Raw genomic sequence first — 7,899 nt, 5'->3', positions numbered from 1 at the left:
TTGTTTGAACTTTGAATGTAGAATGAATGTACTTCGAATGCCAAAGAGCACATGTTTTGGAATACCAAATGTTACAACTTTTGGAACTTCAATGGACAAATTTAATTCATCAATTTGCAATGGTATGGCCTTTGGAATAACCTGCAAATTAAATGAAAGAATAGGAAGAAAAGATTGATTAGTAGAAAGTAAAACTTCATTCTCCTCACATTTTTTCTCTCATGCTCATGTCCCTTTTGAAATTTCTCTTCTTCATACTCCTCTTGTATGCTCTCTTTGCATTCTGGTTCTTTTTGAGTTCCACTCTCACACTCATGTTTTTCTTCACACTCAATCTTTTCAATATCCTCATTTTCAACTACTCCAAATGCCTTTGTTTTCTCACAATGTTCTTTTTGAATAGCATCATTGTTTTTCTTAAGATGTTGTTGATCTTGAAGTACTTGGTGTGATGGCATTGGTATTAATGTGATTCTTCTTCTCCCATAGATGAATGAATAATGATTTAGGAACCCATCATACAATGCACGTTTATCAAACTACCAAGGACGTCCTAGAAGTAGATGACTTGAATTCATGGAAGCAACATCACACAAGACTTCATCTTTATATCTCCAAATTGAAAAGGGCACAGTACTTTCTATATGACTTCTAACTCTTCATCTTCATTTAATCCTTGCAAAGCATATGGGTTGGGATGTTTGAATGTTGTAAGTCCCAACTTCTTGACCATGTATGTGCTTACAAGATTTGTACAACTTCCACTATCAATGGCTACAAGACATACTTTACCATTTACATGGAAATGAGTATGAAATGCATTCTTTCTTTGTTGAATGTTCTCCATTTCTTGAGAAGAGGAAAGATCAAGTAACATTGTTAGTAAAAAAAATTGAAATATGAAAAATATGACCTTACCAAATTTCACACGACAAAACCTCACGGTCACTCCAAAAAAAATTGTAATGTCACTCCACTCAAGCACTCGTGTTTCACTCGGGAATATATTTTTGGCTTTTGTAATTCCCCTTCTGATCTCATATGCTCTTTATTCCTTTTTCCACTCGTTTCTCTCTTGTTAAGTTCTAAAACAACTAACTCAAGACCTTCAAATTAAGTACTTAGGCGTTTGCTGCAAAATGATGTTAGGTAGGAAACAAATTGATGGTAAAAGGTTGAATTAAGAAGAAAAGAAAGAAGTTGATACAAGGAAAGGGGTTCTTACTACAAGACACTTACATCCTTCCCTATCCACAATCAAAGTCTTGAAAATGGCTTCAGGCTTGGTTGATATTGTTGTTGTAGACCACCTTTTGATTTCACTTTTTTTTCTTTCTTGCTTTGATTTTGTTTTTTCTTTTGCTATCTTTCTTTTTGCACGTTTCTTCAACGATTTTTGAATAATACTTCTTTTTCCGTTTGGTTTTGCTTGATTCGTTGAATCAACACTTCACAACTTGGTTGCTTCCACCTTAGCTCTGATTACCATATGACACAAGCATACCCTACTCCACTAAGTAAGGTAAGACTTGCACTTTAATTGTAGGACCTAGGAATGCTACAAGTGTTCCTGAAATAAGAAACTTAAAATAAAATGTTTAAGTATGAATGAGTAAGATGGTAAGATAAAAATTACAACGAAATTGATGAATATGATGATCTTTTTTAAAGGATTTAAAGAAGTATTTGTATATGAAACAATGTTATGGTGATGAAGAAAGAAGTATGGGAATGGTAGTGAAGAATGAAGATAGTATCTCAAGAAACAAAGGAATCAAACTAAGCTATATTAAAGCTTAACCCTAGATCTTATAGAAAATTGAGGGATGGTGTTTAAGGACTTTGACCCTTTAGGTATATTAAACCAAAAGAACCAAAAGTAGCAGGGTGGATAGAAGATAGGCGACGCCACAAGCACAAGAGCACTTGATAAGTCGATATAGTTCTCAAAGAACTAGAAAGAGAGAAAATATCACAAGTTTTGATTAAACAAAGTTGGTGATTACAAAATGAAAGCTAACTATTTATAGGCCTAAGTATGTCTAGGATGCACATACAAGTTAATGATTGAACATTCATGGATGAATGTTCTTCCCTTAGGGAAATACAATGTACGGTCAATGGTGAATGTATGATGAATTAAATGAATAAATCTTCATGAATGAATCCTTCCTCCCATGTGTGAACATGTTGATTTGTCTTCTATGGATGAATGTTCATGAATGTATCTTGGCTGAAATTCTTCCCCCTTGTGAGAACATGACTATTTGGCTTCTTGCATGAATATGCATGAATGGATGAACTTAAAAGCCTTTGAATGAAACCTTGCACCTTCTAAAAAATGTTCTGATTCATTTTAATATCTTTTCTCGTCCATGCATGTCTCCATTAATGCCTCTCATGCATAAATCCTTTGAAGGAGATGAATGGTTGCAAATCCGTTATTTATTTCCAGCCTGCACTGTCTTCAGTAATCTGGGCATATCTTAAGCTACCAATATCGGATTGATACATTTCAAAGTGAGTTGGAAAGCTAAGAGATAGGGGATTAAATATTAAGAGACTTCATCACCTAAAGATGCTTGTAACATGTTCAAATTTTGTGATCAATCTGACTGACGTACACTGCCAGTGGATTGTCTTGAATGTTCCTTGCACTAAATACAAAATGTATATAAGTTACAATGCTCAAGGTAATGAATAAGTAATAAGTAACATTGTAATGTAACACATGATTCCATGGCCATTATAATAATGCGATTGAAATGATAACATAAGTAAGGAATGTGTAACATATGCATGAAATAAGCTAATTAAAGATGTGACATGCGTGAATATCATACAGGATGCAAACATAGGACAATATATGAATATTCAAGCATAGTATAGAATGTCATAGTATGCTTATAACAAATATAAAGCATAAATGAGTAAATAAGTAATAAAATAAGGAAGAACTCCCTTAGAATCATCTTGGAAGAACTTTAAAGTTGTGAGCATGTTTTGTTTGAACTTGGTGGTTAGTAGGTTCACATTACTATCCCTTATATGTAAAAGTTTGTTTGATATATCAAAACTTTTGTGTTCAATAAAATTTTTAAGATGACCACTCTCGAATTATACCTTTTGCATACATTTGCATTGCATAGTTTGCATTCTCATTTTTTATTTTCATATTTGCATCATATTTATTTTTTTAAGTATTGCTACCTACATGTAAATAATTCATAAGAGGTTTTGTAATAGTAAAACCAAGATCATTCAATTATATTACTGTGTCACCATCATGGAAACAATGGGGCAATTTTATGAGGGATTGCAACATCAACTGCAAGAATAGTTTGACGGGGTACATCAAGATACGAGTAATGAAACATTGGCATCTTTACAAGATGGATCGAATCATATGGTTCAAGTAATGGGAATTAGGACTACTAATGAAGAAGAAATAACCGCTAAAGAGCAACAATGCTATCAGGTTAATGCATCGAGGATGATAACATACCTTGGGGTATCCCACTCGAATCCAAAGAATAGCCTCATTAACTATGCACAATATGAGGATGAATTCAAGCAAGTGGAGGAAGCAATCAAAGTTATGAAAGATGCTAATATCTCTCACGAAGAACTAGAAGCAAGAGAACACAGTTTGATTCCAGATTTGGTTATCCCTTGTAAATTCAGGATGCCTGATTTTGAGAAATATGATGGAACCAGTTGTCCCTTAATTCACCTGAGAATGTTTTGCAGAAAAATGGAAGGATACCTAAATTTTGATGATCTATTAATTCACTCCTTCCATGATAGTCTAGTTGGGCCAGTAGTAGTATGGTACAATCTTTTGGATTGAGAACATATCAAGACATGGGTTGATTTAGCTGATGCATTTTTTAGACAATATCGATATGTTAAAAGCTTAACTCCCAAACGTAAGGATCTTCAAGAAATAAGGATAAAAGCCAATGAAAGATTTAAAGATTATGCCTTAAGATGGAGATAAGTGGCAGCACAAGTTCAACCTCCCATGATAGAAGAAGAGATATCATGTATGTTTCATGATTCTCTTCCAACTCCTTTTTATGAGTTAATGTTGGCAAGTTCAAATGATGGATTTAAGTATCTTGTTACAAGTAGAGAATTGATTGAAAATGCAATCAGAGAAGGCAACTTAAAAGCCACATCTAAAAGCTCATCTGATCAAAATGCGAAAGTTGGTGATGTGAATGAATGTCACATCTAGAATCCCCGTAATCATAAAAGAAAAAGAGCAATTAGTGGTTTGGACCGACCAAAGAAGATCCCACGATCAAGAAATACTTTTGAGGTGTTCCAAATTTCTATCTCAGGTTTATACCCTCATTTGATTAAGAGTCAATACATCACATCAAGGCCAATGAAAGTGACAGCAAACCATTCTGCTTATAGCAGTGATCAAGATAATGTTTGTGATTTCCACCTAGGAATACCTGGGCATTCTATTGGAAATTATAGGTCACTATTACAGGAGATAGAGATGCTTGTTGACAATGGGACATTGACACAAGAATTGATTGAAAATTGATGACAAACTCAAGTGGGGCATCAAAGAATGATTAAGGCAATTGTCATCACATTGGATGAGTAATGGGGCATCATGATCAAAGAAGAGATCATTTCATTAGTCATGGAGCTTTATCTCATTTTGTAGCATCTTGTTTGAACATGTTTGTGTTCTTTCTCCGCCACTTTTCTAACAAAAATGTGTTTCTTTTAAGATTATGAGCATTGAATAAATTTTGTAATCTTGAAGTTCTTTGAGTATCATTAGATTAAAAACTCTTTATAATTAGAGTTATACATCTTTGGCAAAGTACCAAGATTGAATACAAGAAAAAAAGGACCCTGACCTTACCTTAGAAAAAATACATCCCCCAACTACTTCATTTCCAAAAAAATGAGAGGGCTTTCTCCAATGTAAGTAATTAAACAAAAGACCTAGTATTGATATTTAGAAGCATAGAATGTGGGGAATCTTTGTATGACATTACAAACCTAACTATATTACTTTTCTATTGATGAGATTCGATGATGAAACTTTGACAAACCTAGTCAAAGTCAGTTGCTTGGGAATTAAAATTTGGTAATGAGATTTTTGACTTTCACCAAACACATAGACTATAACAGGTTCTTTTAAAAAGTAAGAGTCATAAGTAGAAAAAGTTATCCCTCTAGAGCAATTGGTTAAAAGCTCAGGCTTTATGGATAAGTTTCAATTAGTCCAATGATGGCTAATGTCAATAGAGCTGAATTCAACTAGCCAAAATGGCAAAAGAAGTTGTTGTAAGAAAGGGAAATAAATGCCTATTATAGTCTATTTCACACATATGCACACATAATCTCATTATTAGACCGGTGTTTTCACACTACTTTGAATAGAATCAAAGATTTCAGGAATTGAAATGGAGGTACTTTGAAAGGTCAAGTAATTGTTATGCTAGATTGTGTCATTTTGTACGCATCCTATTAAAGATACCAAGTTAGGAAAGTAAGGCATGTGACAATGTTCACAAAGAGTAAGAGAGGAGTGAGATCTTCACTAAGATATAACCATAGAAAATAGGGAAGCCAACCTGAAACTAACTTCTCAATCTTGGTACTTGTCAAAGAACTATAACTCTAAAATAGTAAAAGTTGTTGATTCTTTTGATATTCTTTGAAATCATGCTTATAATTTGATTCTATTGTGAACCTGTAAGGTGAAATATTTTATAAAATTCTTTCATTATTTGATAAAAAAGATGAAGAACATTTTAAACAGGATAGTTTCAAATAAGAAGGGCTCTTTAATTGACTTTATGCATATTCTACCCCTATTGAAAAGAAATATGAGCAAGGCCAAAATAATGAAGCATTTCACATTCTGAAAGCGAGTGGCTTGAAAAACCAAAGTCTGGGGAATTGGACTTATAATATTCCTTTGTGATATCTCGTCAAGCAAAAGATGATCACTTCATTCGAAAGAAAGGCACATATCTCAGAGCCTAACAAAAGGGAAAGAATGTAACCAACAAGGAATAGATGATTATTTCATTGGAAAGATGCAAGTCTATCATACATTTCTTTCAAATGAATGAGAGCATTCAAGATGAACAAATTTAGCATGAAGAAGAACCACAAGTACCCATGATGGGACAATGTCAAAGTCGGATCACGAGAGAATCACGAGATTCAAATCAAATGGACATCAAGAGTGAACCTTGCAATTTATAATGTTGGGGCATGCTGAAAACCCATTCCAGACAGAAATAATCTATGTGGGGCATCCTGAAGGGCAATTTCAGGAAAAAAATGATCTAAGAAGGATATTTTAGACAATCATATCAATGTTGGAGAATTTTTTAGGCTCACACTAACAAGAAGCAAATGTTGGGGTGTGCTGAACCTTATCATCCTATGGAAAGATCATCGATTTAAGAAAATATTTTCACTTAAGCAAAAAGGTAAAAAGAATGAAAATGGTGAAACAATGACAATAGAATTGACCACACATCTTGTTTTGTCCATCATGTGATTACATTATCCCCACATAAGCCGTAGGAAAGGATGAATGTGTTGTCAAATATTTTACGAACCAGTAATTATGGTGCTAAACCAATGTTACTATCATGTGATTGACTTAAGATGAAATTTGTCCTCAATTCTAAGAGTCAAAAATGAGAAATAACAAAGATTTCTCTCCACGAATGAACGTTGGAAGTTTAACAATAAGAAACTAGTGGAGCTAACTAAGATTGAACAATGAGTTATTGTTAAGCATCTTGACATGATATGGTTTGAAAAAAAACCTTGCTCGAGATCTGATTGGATGTGGAGACATGAAAGGAATTAGGATAAATCTTTCTTATGATGTGTTTCAAGAGTCAAATCAAAATAGACATGGTTGATATCTTCATTAATCTCTGTTAAGTTTAGCATATTCATATCTACATTCTGTAAAGATGATAGATTCTCTTTTCAAAGATGATAGATTCTCTTTTTAAAGATGAAAGATTTATCAAATTTCTACACAAATTCAAATAGAGACAGTTGGTGTTATCAAGGACAAAATGTGGCAACAAGGTCATGGAAAGAGTTCTAGGAATGAAATGGTTCTTCTGAAGGAAAAAGAAGACACCAAGATAAGTTGATCATATGATTCTTTGAAAATGCAAGTATGATAGCATAAATTGCAACACTGATATTCGAAAAGGCCCTAGAAAGGAATGATCAAGTGAAAGAAAATCGAACTTGGGAGTCAAAAGAAGATTGAATCAACATTTTGCATTTATAAAAACATCATTTGCATAAAAGAGTATGCATTACATTGATACATTTGATTGCATTTGCATAGATACATTTTTACATAAAATGTAGAAGAGGCAAACATTTGAAGAATAGATGGACGCAATCCACACAAAAAGCATTATTTTGGGGCATGTCCAACCAACCAGTTGTTTGAAAAATGAGAAAATGATTTTCAACGTTTCTCATTTAACTTTTTTCTGAAAAAGAAATTAGTTGAAAGTAAGAAGTTTCTTACCCAGTAAATTATTTCCACAAATTTATAAAGCCTCAGTCATCTGTAAAACCTCAGGGTAGGATGTTTTCGCATAAAAATGAGAAAGCAATTTTCAAAGTTTCTCATTTAATGTTCTAGAAAATTAAATTCTCCAGGTGATTTGTAAAGCCTCCGGGTCATCTGTAAAACCTCAGGGTAGGATGTTTTCCCATGAAAATGAGAAAGCGATTTTCAAAGTTTCTCATTTAATGTTCTAGAAAATTAAATCCTCTGGGTGATTTGTAAAGCCTTCGGGTCATCTGTAAAACCTCAGGGTAGGATTTTTTTCACATGAAAATGAGAAAGCAATTTTCAAAGTTTCT

The sequence above is a fragment of the Hibiscus syriacus genome, unplaced genomic scaffold (assembly GCF_006381635.1).
Source record: "Hibiscus syriacus cultivar Baekdansim isolate YM2019G1 unplaced genomic scaffold, ASM638163v2 tig00004013_pilon, whole genome shotgun sequence".
NCBI classification, from domain to species: Eukaryota; Viridiplantae; Streptophyta; class Magnoliopsida; order Malvales; family Malvaceae; genus Hibiscus; species Hibiscus syriacus.
This window is presented reverse-complemented; position numbering follows the sequence as displayed.